The following is a 19,711-nucleotide window of genomic DNA, read 5'->3' as shown; positions in this document are numbered from 1 at the left end:
AGCCCAGTGTAGATCCACCCTCATGTGTTTTTAGTCCCACCACCTGTGACAAGGAGAAGGAAGGGAGGCAAGTGAGAGTAGGTGGATGGGGGGTTTACACAACCAGAGAATGTCCTTGCATTGGGGCTGACAGCTGGCATCCCTATCTGAAAAGCTGGGTCCACTGAAAGCTGCCAAAATCTGGAGCCTGAAATTGTTTAGACTCCTTTAAAAAGTCCTGTCTTTCATCTTGCAAGTGCAAAATAGGAATTGAAGATATCCCAAGAAGTAATTTTCTTCTGCATTTTCAAGTATATGTCCCAGCTTGTGCTAAAATGGCATGGGGCCCAGCACTGAGGTGTCAGATTGTTTTAAATTGTATTTTTCATTTTGGCATGTTGATGTTTTCTAGTCTTACCCAGATTTTGCTGGTGTGGAGAAACAGGAGACAAAATAACAAATGAACGTAGTGGTTTTCAAACCTTATCTCCAGAAAGCTGGGACTCACAGTAATGCTGCTTTTCCAGAGAAATTTTGATTTGATTTGATGCAATGCTTATTTTGATATTATTTTGCAAGACCCAAATCAGCACTTTGGTCCTCACCAGGAAACCATTGGGATAATTCAACTTACCAGTAACATAAGTGCTTGATAACGCACAGCACCTAATAATACTTGCTAAAATGTACCTTCAGAGTATATAAAGTGAACAATAAATCTACCTTTGAATTCTTGGGGCCTTTTGACTTTTACAGGTACTACTGTGAAAGAGAGATTTGAACCTGTCAGTCACCATCCTTAGTAGTATCTTAAAGCCATGGACTCTGGCTTAGCAGAAGTCTTGGAGGCAACAACTCTCAAATCCAAGGTCATGTGGGAAAGAAAAAAAAAATAAACCCAGATAAACTAAAATGCTTTTAATTTCTCTGCCAGTAGCTATGGTTTGGTAATGAATTTTTTTACTTTAATACATTTCAATAAAATTGGGACTACTGCAGTCAGTGAAATTTGTCACAGGAGTGAAAAGAGCAACTTAACTGTACATGCAGGAGAGAGAGACAGCAATGCCGTGAGAATTTCAGTCCCACCATGGATGTCTTGCTGGAGTGGAGCATTGTGTGTGTTTATTAAAATATTTGGGGGTTAGGTGAGGAAAAGAAAGCCAAAAAAGAGGGCTGGATGATTTAGTTGCATATAAGAATAGTTTTCAGTATTATTAAGCTTTCTACCTTAACTGAGATAACAATGAAGTGTGAAATATAATGTCCTTAAAATTGATTTTTCATTAAGATGGTCTCTGTCTTAAAAGACCCTCCTTTTTTAAAGTGTAATTCTTTAGTAGTTTTTACATTTTTCATTTCTTCATTTTTATTTCTTTTAAGTTCTTCAACTATATTTTCATCTGCTGAGGAATTTAAAAATTTGGAATAGCACCCCATCTTTTTCCCATTTATAGCTTTTGTAACTCTCTTTACTGCTCTCTGGGATCTTGTTATTTTGTCTGGTGTGCCTGCTGTACACTAAACAGGAAGTTCCCCTGCTCTGGATCTCATCTGCTCACTCGTCTCTTTGACAAAATGGGAAATTTTGGAACATCAGTGGAATTAAAAGAGGTAACAAAGACACGGCAATAGGTGGGAGTCACAGTCAGTGGCTGAAGCACGAGACCACAGTCCAAAATACTTTTGTGACAACTCAGCCTCAGGACTTATGAGATTTCAGTCTCCTTTTCAGCAATATTTTCTGAACTCTTCATGAATTTTTAATCTTTGTTTGACCCAGTTCCACCAAAAAAAAAAAAAATTGTGAAAACAAAACCCAAATATGAAGGCAGCATAATGCTTGTTACTCTTTAATCTTGAAGTAGCTCATTTTCTCCACCTGCATGCAGGGAGTTGGGGCTGTTCCTCTGTTATGTGCAACATGCAGCAGTCTCTTATGGATAAAAATTTCAGAAGTGCTGTGAGAAAACTTCTGCCACTGGAAAAAGGACATTTTGCTAGGTCAAGGCTTTCTTCTCAGGAGCTGGAGAACATTTTTTGGTTTTCTTATCTGCATGCCACCGAGGCATTCTAATTCTGGACAGGTCAGGGCTGTGATGAACCACTTAATCTGGCAGTAATTTTTGTCTGTTGAACCAGGGCTGGGATCCACCTTTATTTTTTGTCATTCAAGATTCACCTGAGTTTGTTGAAGTAACATTGTAAAAGACACAGCACTGCAAAGCCTCAAAACCAGCTTGATGTTGCCATGATGTCAATGCTGCTGTGTGGACCCTGCAAGCAACGAGTGCAAGGAAAATATCTGGATTTTCTTATCTGAGGAGCTGGGAGGGGCTCCTGAACAAGTGTTATGTAATTATATGTAATTATATCCCCCTTGTATTATCAATGATATATGCTCTCCCTAATGATCTACGTATTATCAGCGTTTCCTCTTAGCCCCCTCCTATGTTTTCTCCACGTTTTATCTTTAACCCCTTGCAGATTCCTCTCCCTTTCCTGCCTCACCATCTTCACCCCACTGACCCCCACGACGGGAGCGGGGCTGCGTTAGCTGGACTTTGTACATGCACCAAAAAAAGAGAAAAAGAGATCCCAGCTAATGTTTTCAAATTAGCACAGCTCCAACTCTGGAGATTCTCATTAGTTGTTGGCTGAGATTTATCAGCTCTCATTTGCCTAATATGGAGCCTAACTTTAGGCGCCTGGCCCTTTCGGTGGGGGGTAAGAGAGAATAGGAAGGGGTCTTTTGTCATTGCCATGTGGGCTCACTAATTTGCTCTGCCTAATAAAATTACAAATGAACACAGCTTTGCTCATGTTGCCTTTATAGGTTATAATAACCTTGGTACCCCATAACCTCCTGCTAGCTGAATTAATCAGATCATATTAATATTTCTTCTTACTTTCTTTTAACTGGTTCTTCTCTTAATTAAAGGGGCCAAAGATGTAAACAGGGTAGGTGACTAGAAACATGGCGTCAGGTTATAAACAAGGCTCATTAAAAAGATGGATGTGCCAGCAGACTGCGAAAATTGCTTACTCCGCAAGTGTACATTTTGTAATTTCCTGACGACTAAAAGGACTAATACCAGATCCTGCTTTGCTTCCCTAGCCCCCACCCTTTTCTTTTTAAAGCATGTATAAAAGATGATAATTTTTGTAAGCTGGGGGAATGCAGAAGAGTTCATTCATCAGATGGGATAAAGGCCATTTTTATTAAAAAATCTTTTTGCCCCTCCGACAGATCGAGATACTAAATGGGATGTTGTTATAACAACAAAAAGTGAAAGAAATCAATCTGAAATCTGAAGATTTTGGAAAAGGATGGGGAAGACTTGCAAAAAACCAGGCTTATGACTAATATTAAATTATTTTTTATTATAATTATCATTAAAACTTTGTTCAGCTGCAGTTTCCTTTCCAGAGCCAGAATCAGTGCCCAGTTTAGAGTTGGTCTGTGCTAATGGAGACAAGCAGGGTGTGCTGTGCCTGCAACCCTCTCCTCAAGCACTCAGATCCTTCTGCTGTAGCCAGGCAGAAAGCTGTCTGTCCTACCTGCTCCTGTTGGTGGGAGAACCCACCAATTCACATTTTTAAAGTTATGTGTGAACTTCATATGAAAAGACGATCTAGTTATCTTCCATAAATAATTTATGTTTTCACTCATTAGTAACTTCAGTCCCCTTAATATTGAAACTTGGCCTTGTAATATGTAATATTAAATTCAGCTCCAGTACAATAAGCACTGAATAAAGCACTGCACAGTTTTCTCTCTTCCAGTGATTATTAGTAGGAAAGACCAAACCCCTGATTTTTCTATCTCCCTTTATCCCTTCTCAAGAAGAAGGAAAGTCATTCTGACAGGATGATGCACAGCATGACCAGAAAAGACCTCTCTCCTTCATGAATAAATTAGAGATGAAAGTTTCACTGATCCCCTTGCATTTTTATGGAGGGACCTCATCCTAATTTACCTAAATGCTTTGAACAAAACGAAAGAAAAATGTAAGCGGCGAAGGTGAAGAGGTTAAAATCTTTGTTTAAATGGAAGGGCATTTTAACAAGAAGTCTATGTGGGCTACCTGCATGTGATTGGGGGATCTTATTTTTAAGTTCAAGCATTTAAATGGATAAATCACAACACAGAGTAGGGTTTTTTCCCTCATTATTATTAAGTTTTTGCATTATAGAGCCTGTGTGAGTATTTTCATTCTGCACCTATGAGTGCCTAAATTGGGTTTGATTGATGTCAATGAATGTTTTATAGCATTAGTTGAAAAAAATTATTATTAATAATGATAATAAATAATAGTAAAAATATGAAAAGCCTGTGATGCATTAACTTTATTTGAACTATGGAACAATAGATTTCAGCCTTTAGGGTGCTTCCTCAGTTTTCTAAAATTCCTTCAGGTTTAGAAGGAAGGAATTGCTTTTTCTGTAGGTAATTTTGAACTCTGTGAAATAGCCTACACTATTTTAATCCAAAGTGGAGAATTCTACAAGTTGCTTAAACATTCATTTTCTGAAGTTGTTCAGGTGTACTTCTGCAAAAGTACTTTAAAATCCTGTGGAAGCCAGCAGTTTCATCCCTATTATATTCTCCAGCAGTTTCCTTATAAGCTAATATATTTTTATGAGTACCACTTAGGAATAATTAAAATACAAAAAAAAAGACACTCTCATTTTCACATCAGTTATTATAGTATTATTCAGAAGTTTAATGACTTTGGAAGATGTTCTTCCAAGCCCAGGTGTACTTTTTTCAGTTTAGTGTCTTCTTTGCTAGTGGAGCTTTAAGCTGGGTCCAAATTCCACAGGGCAGAGCAAGTTGGACATTTGTCTGAGAATGACAGCCTTTTTTTGTTTTGATGTGGCTCAAAGCCTTCTGGATGCTTATTAAAAAAAAGAAAATAGTCACTAGGTATTTTATAAGAGCTCCAAATACACTTTGTCTATCCTGTGGGTGAGAAAAACACCTGCACTGAGATTCAGAGCGCAAGTGGAGAATATATTCTCCAAAACACCCCAGGATTTAATAGATGAGACAGCATTGGACCAGTTGTTGAGGATGTAAAATCTCTCAATTTAAATGGATCTATTTCTTTGTTAGTTTTGATGCTTTATCTCTTTAAGTACAGCGCAAAATAAAAAATCACTTTGAAAGAAAGTTTCTAAACAGCGTAGGCAAAATGCAACACTTGAGTGACTGCAGAGAGGGATCCTGGCATGGTGGAAGGGGGTTATTCTCACATTCAGGCTGATGTGGGAACAGATGAGGTGCCTGTGATTGTTGTTGTCCGGTTGTCCTGCTTGTTCCAAACTAAACACCCAACATATAGACAGCTACACCTGGGCCACAGGAGTTCTGGTCTGCAAGTTGGTGCAATTTATCCTGTCACTAAAACCAGCCCTGGCTAAGCCCTATGTTTTCAACATCCTTCACCATTTCAGAAATTCCAAAACCACATTAAAGTAGATTCAGCTTCTGATTTCTAAGCCACCCTATATCTTTAAAAAAGAAGTCAGCATTTCAGATCACCTAAAAAGCCAGTTCTGTTCCCTCAAAATCTTTAGAAAGTTTATACCTTAAAGTATATTTTACAGTTTGAACCAAAATGATGAATATAGTGCTTAAGAGAAATCATGACATATATGCAAATATTTTGGGAAAAAAAAAGGTACTGTTCATGCAAAATCATGGTTATGTCTGGGGCTGTATCATTGCATTTTGCATTAGGATGCAATTTCCCTTCCAGTGTGAGCCATCAAATGTGTGTTAAAACTTAAAAAAGCCTATTAACCCTTCATGTGCCTTTTACTTTTTAACTTACAGGCTCATGAAAATACAGATGATTTGCCTTTGTGTTATATTTGACATCTAGCTATGACAATACCTGATTATATCTGGTGAGGGACTCTTGTCTTTGCTCCTCAGAGAAATGTAACTTGATTTTGATGGCGCCAGCTTGTAACCAAACATTGCCAAAATAATGAAAAGCGAGCGAGCAAGAAAAGTTGGGGATTTTTTTTTTTAAAAAAAGGACTGAGAAGTTCCAAAAGCTTCAACCCTTCAAGCACTTTGTTATTTTTTAATTGGGGTCGCTATTGATACAACAAGGCAGAAAAGGCATCCGGGTAAACACGTCCCTCAAGCCAAGCTGTCACAGCACACCCATCCATGTCTATCCATTAAATGTCACAGTCTTTGTGGAAGAAAAATGCCCCTTCCCAAGGACACCAGCCAGGCCACGTGCATGTGCCTTGTGTGTGTTTTTTGAAGGCTGACAAGGCACCTCTGCCATTTCCTCGCCTGGAGCTCTACCCGCAGGCGGCCGTGCCGGCCCCCCTCTCCCAAATGTTATTATTCTGTCATGAGCCCTTCTTCGGTCAGGATGTTACTTCATTTCCACCTTTTGTCTCAGGTTGAATGTGAATGATGCTCTTTCAGCAATATACGGTCGCTCGAGCTCCCCGCTGCAGCCTTACATAAATATACAACACCCGTCTCGGCCTATAACTCACTTCAGGCCTGGAAAAATAGTGACTTCCTTTATTGGCCAGATTCTTTCGCAATTCCCAACAGCTGTATGTTTTCACCTCCGAGGATCCTTATCTTCAAGTTTCCATTTGTCTCAGCACTATTCCAGTGGATTGCCAATAAAAATGATTCCCATTTTTATAACCCCTGAGAACGTGGGGAGTGGGCTTTCCAGAAAAACCTATTTTTTAGCAGGGAAAAAAAAAAAAAAAGGGGAAAAAAAAATAAGGAGGGAAAAAAAAAAAAAAGTGGCTCCCCACAACTTAGCAGAAGGCAGGATTTAGCCTTCACACAAATATTTGAAAGTGTGAAACTTCCCGAGCAATCATCACAACTCCGCCGAGATGGGAACGGAGACTTCCAGCAATCTCTGAAGCCGCTCAATCAAGGACTCTTAATTTTCCATTTGAGCAGGAGGAACGGCTGCAAACGGAACATTTATTAACACATGCGCCTCACACGCACAAAGAGAGCTATATTTACAAAGAATTAAACTTGAGAGCATGAAATAGCCTTGTAACCATATGACAAAGATACACTTAAAGAGATGTAAACACTAGGTGCAGGGAAATTTGCCAGGTTAGAGTCAGCTGTATCACTCTGTTTTATTACTATACAACTGTTTACTGAGAAAAGACAGATGATGGCTGATATACTTGGTGTGTTATCATAAGGGCTTGCTTGGGAGCTCTTTGTGACTGACAATTGCTACAGCCCTATGCAAAAACCTGGCCTGGGGAGTTGTTTTTCTTTTAATTCTTCTCTGTCCATCATTCCAAAGCATTAACAATTCTTTTAGAAAAGCAAACTGGCAAGGCATCCTGAGTGTTTTGTATCGCTCCCCTGAGACAGTCACTAAAGAAGTTTTAATCATTCTTTCTTCTCCTTACAGGGTTATTGGGTTTGGTTCTTCCAGGGATAAATTTTTTAAAGCTTCTCCCCAGTCTGGGCTATGTAAATCCCAGATTCTCACAGCCCTTCCCAGACCAAGTCTTGGAGAAAACACCATGAAATACCTTTATAATAGTTCTCAGCTCCAATTCTGCTGCTAGCAGCTCCTAGAGTGACTTCTAAGAGGAGGTGGTGTTCCTGTGTCTCCCTGGAGACATGTAAAGCTGCCATCAGGTTGCCCTGAAATGGGTTTCTTCTTCTTCACCAGAAGAAGAGTGAATGCAGTATATGTGCCTCTCTCATCTGATTCATTTCTATGACTAAAAAAGGATTTCTGGGTATCTGAGAGAGACGGTTTAGAGCATATTGGGCTTGCTTTATCCTTACTGGGGTCACAGCACTAAGACTGCAACACAAGACAGTTTCAGTAGTGCTCATTTCTGCTTCCCAGAGTGGGTCCTTTAAGTGGGGCTGGAGGGGAAGAGGGGAGAGCTGTGGAGGCAGGTGTTGCCATCTCCCTGTCTCTACCTCTGCAGACATTTACACTGCAAGGAATTCAAGGCCCAGGTCATCCTGCTTCACTTCAGGTACCCAAAGCACTGAAGCTATGAACCAAGTCACTCCCTTTTTCCTCTGCAGTCAATGGAGAGAATGAGAGGGATGCTCAAAAGGCATGAACCATCCCGCAGGGTCTCTTCCAGCTGGGGTGAACTCAGGCTCTGCTATCTGCTGTCTCTGCACCAGAAATTCTCCATCACCTCCCTCTCCTCACTATTTCTTTTCCCTGCCTGTGACAAAAAATTTTGGCCTGTTCTTAGGTTCAAGTATTTTGCTCTGTCTCGCCTGAGGAGAAAAGGGGAAGGGTTCTTTCCTAATGGGTTCCTGATCTAAATGAATTATTGCAAGGCTTTTTTTTTAAAGCCTAGGAAAGGGAATTTGAAGCTATTGTATTTATCTGACCATTATGAGCACTGTAAAACATGCTGTTTCACATTGTAACATAAGCTCTTTTTTAAAGTATGCCCAGAGTATTTGTAATTGTTATCAGGCCCAGATGTATCCGAGTGTCAGCATGAAGCACTGAGAGTTGGCTCAGATGTACAGAATGTAATTAGCTCAAAGCCCTGTGTGCTTAGTTTGTAGTGGAAGCACAGACTGATAATAAAACCAAAAAAAATGAAAGTGGCAAAGGTTAAAATCTATTGTTCACAGTGCTAAAGCTGTTCTGGGGGAAGCCAGTGCTGGCTGCTGCAGTGCTGGAGTGCTCAGACTCCAAACGAGATCAGAAGTGAGCCAGTGACAAAGGTTAGTTCAAAATAGGTGATGATAGACTAACATTAAATTGACATTATTCTCACAATAGTGGTCCAGACATTTGGTCTATCTGCTCTGGTATCCTGCCTCTGACTTGCGCCAATTCCCTCATGTGTCCGGAGGAAGAATAGCATATGATCCACACACCCACTTCCCACTGAGCTTCCAGTGCCTTGTGAAATCCCAGATGTGCTGGGAGTGCGGGGATGGTACCAGCAGTTCCTGAGCTGCATGGGAACCATCTATTCACTCATGTACTCATCTGCATGGCTGCCAAGTTGCTTAGCTTGGGGTTTTTTGTCTGTTGCTTTTCGTCATCTCCAGGAAAAATCTGATTTTTTCTGATAGAAACTTGCTGGGAACGTAGGAACACCCCCCCATCTCCACCTACTGCTGCCCTCTGCTGAGTGGGAACACAAGCCCGTGTCCAGGATTCTGGAGCTCAGCGCTGCCCAAATTAAAGAGTCTCCTCTTGCTTGAGTGACTTTGAAGCCTGTGGATTTGATCTCTATCCCCACAGCCACTATGACATTTCCAGAGGCTTTTGTGTGCACCGTGGTGACAAGCACGACTTTCCAAGGTGGCTATCGGCTCGTTAAAGTACAGACACTTTCTGGGCTGATTGTTGTTAGGGAGACAAATCTTAGCACTTGCAAAAAGCTCTTAGTTACAGTGCTTTGCACTGATACAATGCATAGGGATGTGGGTGTATTTAAATTTAGATGTGTGCACTTGCATCACATTCACAAATGCAATAAACAATATCTAATAACATTAATAAGGCACAGGCACATACCAGTTCACAACAGGAAATTCAAATCTGAGGGTGACATGCTGATCTCAACTCCCTCTGTTTAGAAAAAATAAGTCAGAACAGCTTGAATGAAGGACAGAGTGTCACAGCCTTAACTTGAACATTTCCTGGCTTTTGTTGGTTTGTTTCACAGCCTTCACATTCCTTAAACACAGGTTTGTTTGATTTTAATTTCCTTTTCTCCCTTAAAAGAATGAAGAAACATGTTTGAGGGGAGCCCTGAGCATGATTTCTTTTCACAGCCACAGCTGAAGTTTCCTATGTTTGTTTTTTCTTTTACAATGTTTAGTGTTAAAGAGAACTTCTGGGGAGGTGATGCAGCCAGAGACAGGACACATGTTTCTGACAAGAAAGACAGTCTCAGGCTGTGCTGCTCATCCAGCACGTGGTGGACCTTGGTCCAAGTCCTTCATCACCAGCCCCAGACTTTGGTGAGGGGCCTCAGGCAAACATGTTTGGATCTGCATGGGGATTGTGGTGCTCCAGGGTCTGATTCTGTGGTGTTTGCTTTGCAGGTGGGCAAAAGGAAAACGAGCAAAAAACTGTAAAACCCATGTGTTTGTGCCACATGAGAGACTTATCAGTGTGAAAGCAAGTCACACTACCTGTGTTTTCTTTCACAATTCTCACATACAAGTGCTGCTGCCCTAAATTCCAGCTTCTCCAGAGCCTGACAGCCTTAGACTCTGCTTCACAGTTCAGATCCACAGACTTTTCCCATATCATATGATAATATCATATAAATAAATAGTTAGAGTAAGTGAGATCCTTCTTTTCACTTTCAAATTGCTGTTATCAGCCCAGTTTATCCATCCTACTCACTCCTTTTGTCTGAAAGGATTCCTACAGAGGAACAAGAAGCTTGGCCATTGTCCTGCTCATATTTTCCCATGTAGAGCCACCTCTAGCAATTGTATTTCAAGAAATGACCTTACCTACAGGATATTATTTTTCTTGTGACTCTTCTAACCCAATGACAGGGGGATCATTCATGTACTTTCTATTTTTCTGTATTATAAAAAAAGGACCCAGAGAGCTTGGAAGGGATTGCAGAGTCATCAAGAAACGTGCATGATATGCAGGAAGGAGAGAAGTGAAGGGGAGGGGAATTCCCAGTGCCATTGGCTTCTTTCACTGGTGCTCATGAAGGGAATAGTTTCTGATAGACTCTTAATCCGGAGCCTGGATACAAAGCTCACTGAAGGTTATAAAACCACATTAGTGGGTGCAGTAAAATAGGTCCACAGGATGTTCCAAATGGGTTATCTGTAACAGTGAAATAGCACGAGGGCAGAGATGAGGGGAAAATGGCAGCTTTGAAATTACTTCAAGAGCTTCTCAGAAATGGAATTTGCCCCACCCACTCTGCTCCCTCTCTCCTGGGATTTTTTCAGGCTCTCACACCTCCAATTACTCATTAATTTTTTCCCCTCTAGCCTCAGTTCTGCTAAGTCAACATAGCTTATGAAAATCAAGTTGTATTCTGTATACTTAATACATCATCTCTAAGAATAATCATTTTGGAATCTGAACTTGTTTCTGTTATCTGGCTCAGCTTGACAATGATTTATGAAGCAGAAAACAAGACAGCTTCATTTTCATAAGGCAGCCTGAACCTTCTGGACAAGGAAGAGCTCTGAAAGTTGTTTTGACTAGTAAACTGAAACAAACATGACACAAAAGTCAATACAACTGCAACATCAGCCTCTCATTTTACAGAGTAACTTTCCTCGGCTAGAGCAATCTGACAGTCAAAATGTTGTGATATTCGATAACATTCTGCATCTTCACTAATTACAACTGCGGGGTACTCGCCGTGATGGGCATTTTCGATGCAGACAGAATACATGGCAGCCATTCACAAAGCATGGCTGGCTAGCAGCTAAAAGGACACTGTCATCCCATTTGGCTTTTTACATTTTATTCCTGAGGATAGAGATATTACACATCATATTTGAGCATTAATCTGGGTTTATATTAGCTCGCGGAAAACACGAGCTGAGTTATGCGAATCAGCCCGTGTTTATTCGGCGATGAGCGTGTTGAAATGCATGTGATTGATTCTTTGGAGTTTCATTCTATATTCGCTGCCACCATGCAGCTCTGAGAAACTGGAAGATGCAATTCCCATGAGGATCTTAGAAGAAGTCTCAGCGATTTCAGTTCAAGTAGACTCCTCGCCCATTGCTAGTAATGTGAAACATATGGCACGTGCCAGAGACAGTGTAGCTGTGTATATATCTACTGCTTAGCTCATTGCACCTCCTTTTAGTGTGCAATAAGGAATATAGATAGTACAAATCCTTCCATATGAGATTAATTTAATTTGAGCCTTTCCTTAATGATTTATAAAACATACCAGTCAAGTGGTTGTGGTGGAAAACACCATGAAATGAGGGAAACTGAAAATTTTTTTAGATGTCCAAAATATCAGGAGAAAAGTTTTATTTTGTACTCTGTATAACAGACATCCAGAAAGTGAAGTTAGTCATTATGCTGAGCTAGTTGAAATATTTCAAACCATATTCTGGAGGATTTTTAAAAATTGTACTGTTAAAAAATATAAATATGAAAAAAAAGTTATAAAATAAAAATTAAAAAACCCACTAAAACTATAAATATAAATATTAAAAGAAATATACAAAAATTATTACATTAGCTTTCTCAATTTTATTATTGCTACAGGTAATGTTTTAGATGTTTGTATTTCAGGTTTTATTCAGAAGTATCCATTAAAAGTTTGCCTTTCATCTAGGTAAATTTGGTGCTAACTTCGTCCAGATTTTGAAATGATGTATTTTTAAAACAGAACCGTTATTGCTGAGGAAAATGTAGTAAGGAATCTGGTCGGACAATTTCATGTACACATTTCTTGAAATCAACTGTTGGTGGATCCCTAAACAGAGCCTAGAAGATAGAGCTGCACACTGCAGCCCTTCATATAACCACAGAATCATGGAATATCCTGAGCTGGACAAGAGCCATAAGGATCACTGAATTCCAGCTCCTGGCCCTGAACAGGGACACTCCAACAATCCCACCCTGTGCCAGAGAGTGTTATCCAAACTCTCGAGCAGGAGCTCCATGGAGGAGCTGCTTCATGGATTCATTTACTTGCTTTGCCACGAGAAGTGCTTGCACAAAGGAGGCAAAGCTGGGTGGTACAGTGCTTTTCCTCTGTCTTCACCAGAGCAATCAGGAGTAGCTCCACTTTAAATCTGTGTAGCTGCACGGAGAGAAACATGCCCAGAATTGCTCTTTGTCCCTCTGCCTCCCTAAAACACTGATTATTCCTATTCTCAAGCTATGAGCTTGCTTGTAGCTCTGCTCATCTTCCCAACACATAGTGTGGGTGTCCCTACATGTGAGGGTGACCCTTCTCTGTGGGGTCAGTGTCCCCAGCTGCACTGTGACAGGTGTCCAAGCTGGCCAGGGACAGTCCAGTGACCCAGTGGTGAGTAGTCTCAGGCCATAACATATCTTCACTTCCATTCTTCCCTCCCAGACTTTCTCCTGCCCCTTCATTCTTCAGAGCAGCAAAGCCAAGAGCGCATGATGCTTGGAGAATATTTGACTTTTGAAGCTTTACAGTTGAGTCAGTCAAATATGGGTGAAAAATGCCTGATGTTTTAGTCCCAGCGTCAGTACGGAAGTAGATTGTGTACTTGACTTTAACAATCTTCCAAGATATAAGCCATTTGACTGAGGTCATGCTTAAGAGAATAAAACTCCCTTTGATGAGGTTCATTTGCATATTTGTTTTCTTTGCTTGAGCCTATTTTTTTTTTGTATAGATTTAGTGCAGTTGTTTACAATGCTGGAATTTTTATGATTAAGGTCATTCATGAGAATATTTACAACGTCAGGAATAAACACAACTCCCATTTAAGAAGCATATCCTGTTCCCAAATGAGATCCAAGCCCTGCTTATAATGTCATGCATTTGTAGAGCACTTAATAAATGTTTATTTTCAAATGCAATTATAAACAATTCTTGCATTGTTGCGGTAGGACGCGGACTTCACATCTCTTGACATTAGCGCAGGAGATATCCATTAGGCAAGATATGGCTCTTTGAGAGGTAGTCTGACCTCCAGCCCTGTCTGCAGAGGGCAAGCCCCTGCCTTGTGACACCCTGCATTGCAAATAACGCTTTAACTCATATCTTGATGGGCTCAAGGAAGCACTCTAAATAAATAAATGCACCCAGGCACGTCTTGGATATTTAAAAGAAATTAAAGTTAGCATACAAGCATTAGGCCACCATTACCTGCTGAGCATGATGAATTTTGGGGTGACAGGGAGTACAGTTGCTTGAAACAGCAGCGAAATCACAAATATTTTCAGAAAAGTGACCAAGAGCTTGGGTTTGGTTTGTTTTTCTTTCCCGCTCGTGGCCCCTTCCCCTTTGTATCAAACCCACAGACGTTCTGGCAACAGACCTCTCCTGTTGGAGGGGCAGAGGAGAAAAAAAAGAATACCAGAAAAAAAACAATGGGGAGATGTAACACGTGCACTGCAATTAGATGAGGAAGCCATTAATTATGTTGTTTGCAATATCCTCTAAAAGGGTTGCCCACCCTTAACTACATATTTATACATATTTACTTGTTAATCAATAAAGGAAAATGGCTACATTATTTTGATTAAAACGTCAACCAAATGTGTGGCAATAAAATCAAATTTCAGGGGGGGAAGGTAAAAAAAAAAGAAAGGGAGGGAGAATGAGAGAGATAGCTATGTATGCCTTCCTCTGGACCATGATATATGATATTTTCAGGCTGCTAGGAGAGCAGACACATTAAGAAAATAGTGCTAATGATATTAAAGTACTTTACAAGGCTTGTTACTAAGCGCTGACAAACCTGTCAAGTGTATAATGTAGGAGGCTATTGTAGCGTTCTCAGAAAACCATACCTCTGCCCCATTTCAGTGCAATCTCCTAATAATGGAGCTGCTATAAATTCTAGCCAGCAATGGGACAGACTCCTGGCTTCTCACCCCAATGTGAAGACATGATAAATATAAAAGAAAATGGCTGTCAGTTTTGGCGCCCGAACCTTATTACAAAGTCTTAATCTTACTGGCCTCAGCACCTTTTATCACCGCCTTGTTATGAGCTGATGGCTTTTTTATTTGCTGGGAGATGGAGGATGTGTCATTTGATGTCCTTTTATGTAGCCACTGCTCTGTCCTCTCATGGAAAAAAAATCTTTTTTTATATGTTTATTACAGTAACCGATTAAATGCAAGGCTCATGCTGTGTTTGGTGCAAGCATCCTCCTGGCTGATTTTTGCAGAAGCCTGGATTTAGATAGTCAGATGCAGAGTTATTAAGAATGTGGGCACAATGGAGTGTTATTTTTATTTTCCGGCTCCTGGAGCGTTGGCATTGCTGTTGGTGTTATTATTTATTATTATTTATTGTTTTGCTTTCCGTATGGATTTTTCCCTCTTGCCAAGGTCAGAAAGAAACCGTAAGTCCTGGCTCATTCTCTTTCACTCTTCCCTCCACGTCGCCTCTCTCTCTCTCTCTCTCTCTTCCTCTTTGCAAGTGTCAGCCACAAAGATGATGGGCCTGTAAACAAAGTTTGACTCAAAACTCAGCTCAGGTTCAATCAGTTTGAACTTTAAGATGAGATATCTCACAATTATCTAAATATTATTCCTAAACCTCACAGCTGACTTCCTGTCTTCTTCGTTTATGGCAAACAAAAGACTGAACTCCACTTGAAACAATGACCCTGTCAGAGCCCTTATCCCCCCAAGAACTGCAGCAAAGTGCCAGCATCAGGTACTTAACTCAAGATGACATTGATGGGTTGCTTTCAAGCTGTGGCCGGAGACTCCATCACTTGTTCTTATCCTCAATTTGAAGTCGGGGCGGCCTACTTTGTTGCTGCAGAGGAGTCCCCTCCCTCTGATTTTTGTCTGCCAGATGGTGACCAGGCTCTGAGCAGGGCTGGACCCATTAGCCGAGCTCCCCATCTAGTGGCTGCCAGCGTGGGGGGGGGCAGCAGGCAGGAGCTCCAGCAGGACCTGTCGCCCTCCAAAGGCTAAAGCTGAACCAAGGAAGAGGGCAAAACCAGAAAAAAAAAGTTTTTTTTTTTTTAAAAATAAAGCTATAAAAAGTGTAGGTTTTCCAACCAAGTTCATCTCCTGTGAGTCTTGTACTCTGACCTGCCCAAGACCCTGGCACCACAGCTCATGAGGACAGGGGGTGCATCTGCACATGAGTGTCCTCAAACTTCCCTGGCTCTGTAACACAGAAATGCCCAACAGAAATATGCACCCAGTCTCCTACTCCTGTTCCCTAGAAAAGCTCCAGTAGGAATGGCCATATTTAACTGGTCATCATGCAGTCACATTCTCAAGGAATCTTCTTACAAAATTCAATTTACAATCTAAATGGATTTAGGAGACAATGCAGTAGGAGAAAGAACCATAAAGATATTAGATAAAGTTAGAGGTATCTCTAACTTGCTTCAGCAGATCAGTATTAGGAATAAAATATTTTTGAATTGGAGACTCACCTGAGCCAAACTGGCTGTTCTCAGTCGATGTGTATTAGAGTTGTCATGTAGGTACTGATGTGTATGATGTGAGGTTCATTTTTAGGCTACAGCTCATGAGAAATTAGGTTCCTAGGAGTTGCATGGAGCTGAGCAGTTGGGTAAGGGATAAAGACCCTATAGATCCTGACTCTGGGAAAAGACTGAGCCCAAGTTCATACGTTGCAAGACATCAGAAAACGTGAGGGGATCAAGTGCTTCTCATCATCCCCTTTGCTCAGTGCTGCCCTGGCTCTGGAAGGAATTTCAATATGAGTTGGAGATCACAATCAATCATCCACAAGAAGTTTGGTCAGTTCTGCTGCACAATGAGCTGTCATAAAGCCCAGGCATGGATGCAGCTGAAGGGTGAGAATTAGACCCTGCAGAGAAAGGACTTTTCTCTCCCTGCTGGGCAGTTGCTGTACTGGTGTTTCTAAAGGGTAACAGCTTCTCAAGCTGGTTTCCATTAAGATGTATCTGGTGATTGACATATTAAGAATAAGAACTGAGAAAGATGAATAAGTGGTTTGATCAGGGATATGCACTAAGTTTTTTTACACTTTGTCTATCACACATAACACCATTCTGAGTCTTACATCTCAATATCCCTTATTGTCTGTTATCATCCTGTAGCTAAAAAAACCCAAAATAGTCCTTAATGTGTCTTGGGGTATTAGCTTGTTGCATATCTTTGGAAGTGTGTTTGTACTTTAAAAGCAACCTCGAGGGTGAGAGAGCACAGGACCACTGTGGTAGTTACTGTAATAAGGCACTTGTGGTTTGCTAAAGCACAAGGGGAAGAAAAACAATTGATGAAAAACTCAATAGGATGGGAAAGGCAAATTGCTTGGCTGGAGATTTAATTAAAAAGGAAACAGCCCTCCCCATTTAAAGGTCGGTTTGCACCCCTTAAATTACAAAGAGAACTTGGGGCTGAAATCAACACACAGTGCATGTTAATAAGAGAGAGCAGCAGGCTGTGTGACTGCTCCAGCTCTTCTCAGTCAGGGCCAGCAGGCTGCGAGACATGGCCAGTGCATGCCAGCTATCACTGGGACCTGACTCCAGGATCTACCTCCCGCAGAAGTGATGCTCACCTGGATGACATAAAACACACAGAACGAAATATAATGTGGCTTAGGTCTCTGTTTGCCATTTTCCTCCTCCTATCTCCCACCTCTCCTCAACAGCCCTTTATATATTACCCTTGGCTTTGTGCAGCACTTTCACTGCCATGAGCGCCTCTCTCCCATGGGAGAACTTGATGAAGGTTATCCATTGTCACCCAGTGTTATACTGGGACGTCAGGACACCTTGAATAAACGGTTTACATGAGATGCTGCCTCTAAGTGCATCCTCGGAAAAACTGCCATTGCCCTTTGCTGAGAAAGTTAACATCATAAAGTGAAGGCTGCCTCCGACCAAATGGGAATGACATTGCAGATTAAGGGCTCTTTAAATTATGCATTTAGTTCAGACTCCCGGGGAGACAGTATATGAGATAAAGCTAGCAGACTTACTCTGCAGCCTGGCTCTGGAACCAAAGGCATTTTTAAAACATTTTGCCAAAGAAACTTCTGTAGAGGTAAAAAAAAAAAAACCTACCCAAAACCAACAAATCCAAAACAACGAAAATACCCACTTAGTCATGTCTTTAAGGGCACACGTTACTCAAATGAGGAAAAAAGAAAGAAGTGAAGAAAGGAGAAACATTTCCCAGGGATTTAGAAAGATGGTGACTATCCAAGTTTTAATAATAAGATTTTTGTTTATGTCAAAATTCCTGCTAGCAGAACTAGGATTAAGTTTCCCAAACATTTATTAGATTAAGAATGCTCTTATTTGCTTTCTGGGCTGATCACCCCCACACACACATAATGTCCCTGGCAACACTGAAGTATTCAGAACATCCTCACAGCTTGTACCTGCAGAGACAGATTTGAGAAAAAAAACCCTCTTGGTTCCCGTTTGCATGCAGCTCTGTAACCTGTAACTTCCTGCCTTCATTTAGCAGAGTTTAAATTGCAAATTCATGTTTCTTAAAAATGCTGTAACATCATAAGTGGGACAGTTTTATGACAGCTCTGAATTACCAGACAATACTGACACATGCCGCGTGCACTTACTTTGCCTACCAGTTATGGCTGTATTTATCTGCCCATATGTCACTCTGTGTCTAACGCATCTATTTACCACGTTGAGATAGATATTCCACAATTGAGGGCTCTTAGTGCATCCTTTAGAATGTTAAGGAAAAAAAAAAAAGAAAAAAAAAATCTTGTTTCTCAGATAATTTATTTTATAGGTGATAGTTCTGCCTTTTTTAGGGATTTTACAGGCATCTTTCTGCAGTTCCTTTATTTCCAGATGACACTGACTTGGAACTCTTCCCTGACAGGCAAAATGGGCTGGGCCTTCGTTATATTGATGGTAAAACACAGAGACGGCACTCACAGGCATCTGTAGGTGAATCTGGGTTGGATTATGCAGAAGATAAACTCCCTTGGCTGGGAGACCAGCAGAAGAATTCAAAACCAACATTCACTGAAGATTTGACAGTCTTCTTCACCCTCTTTCCATCCTCCACAAACTCACACACACCCTGAAATGTTGTGAGCCTCCCTGCCCTGCTTTCATGCAGGCAACTGGCGCCAACCAGCCACGGTTCTGGTGAAATGAGACAAATTCCCAGCACAAAGTCACTGGTGACCAGGAGGAACAGGCAGCTGGGGGAGAGATGTTCCATCTGCACTTCCACATAACCACTGCAGCCAAAGCAGTTTTAATAAGCTCTGACGTTCCTTCTGGGTATTTTGCCCAAGCTGGAAAATTGGCAATGGGCTGGTAGCTCCCATCTCCCTGAGGTGACAAAACTTGTGCAATGAGGTGTTTTTGTCTTTTAGCTTATGCTAAGATTTTCATGTGTTTTGTAGCTTTAGCTGTATTTCTAAATATCAGGCAGTAAAAATTCCAAAAAATCTTATAAGGTTGTCAAATCTGCAGAACATAAATATATATATGTACAAATGCACACATATGTGGAGGGAAAGAAAGAAATAAAGGCATGGAGAGAAAGAGGGAGAAGCATATGTATATTTAGATGTTTGTATATTATGCATACATGATATAAATATGTGTTTTTTTCAGGACCTTTACCAAGATGCGTGATCTGCTTTGACCAATGCTCACCGGCATACTTCGCAATTTTGCTCTCAATTATTTTAGACAGAATCACAGTGATCTTTATTCATCCAAAAGAAAGCATAATGTTCTGTCCAAATACACCAACAGATGCAGCTCCCTATGATTCAAATCCTCATGAGTTTTGTCTGAGCTGGAGTTGCCTCTACTCCAAAGGAATCATCTCTGCCACCACAGAAATGTTGGCATTTTGGGGTGAAATACAGCAACTGTGTGGTTTAGGACAGAAGAACTTCACAATAAGCCAGGCCCAGGTCTGCAATGTGGTGTGTCTGATGGCGATCAGCAGGGAGAATTTTGGTCAGGGAAGAGGATTTTCCCTCCAGGTCTTTATCTTGCAAAAAGTTCCACAGGTCGTTAGCACCTACAAGATGGTTTACCTCATGGTCAAAAGTTATCTACTCCGACCAC

The sequence above is a fragment of the Fringilla coelebs genome, assembly GCF_963513975.1.
Source record: "Fringilla coelebs genome assembly, chromosome: 12".
NCBI classification, from domain to species: Eukaryota; Metazoa; Chordata; class Aves; order Passeriformes; family Fringillidae; genus Fringilla; species Fringilla coelebs.
The sequence above is the reverse complement of the archived record's forward strand: the minus strand, read 5'-3'. Positions refer to the sequence as shown.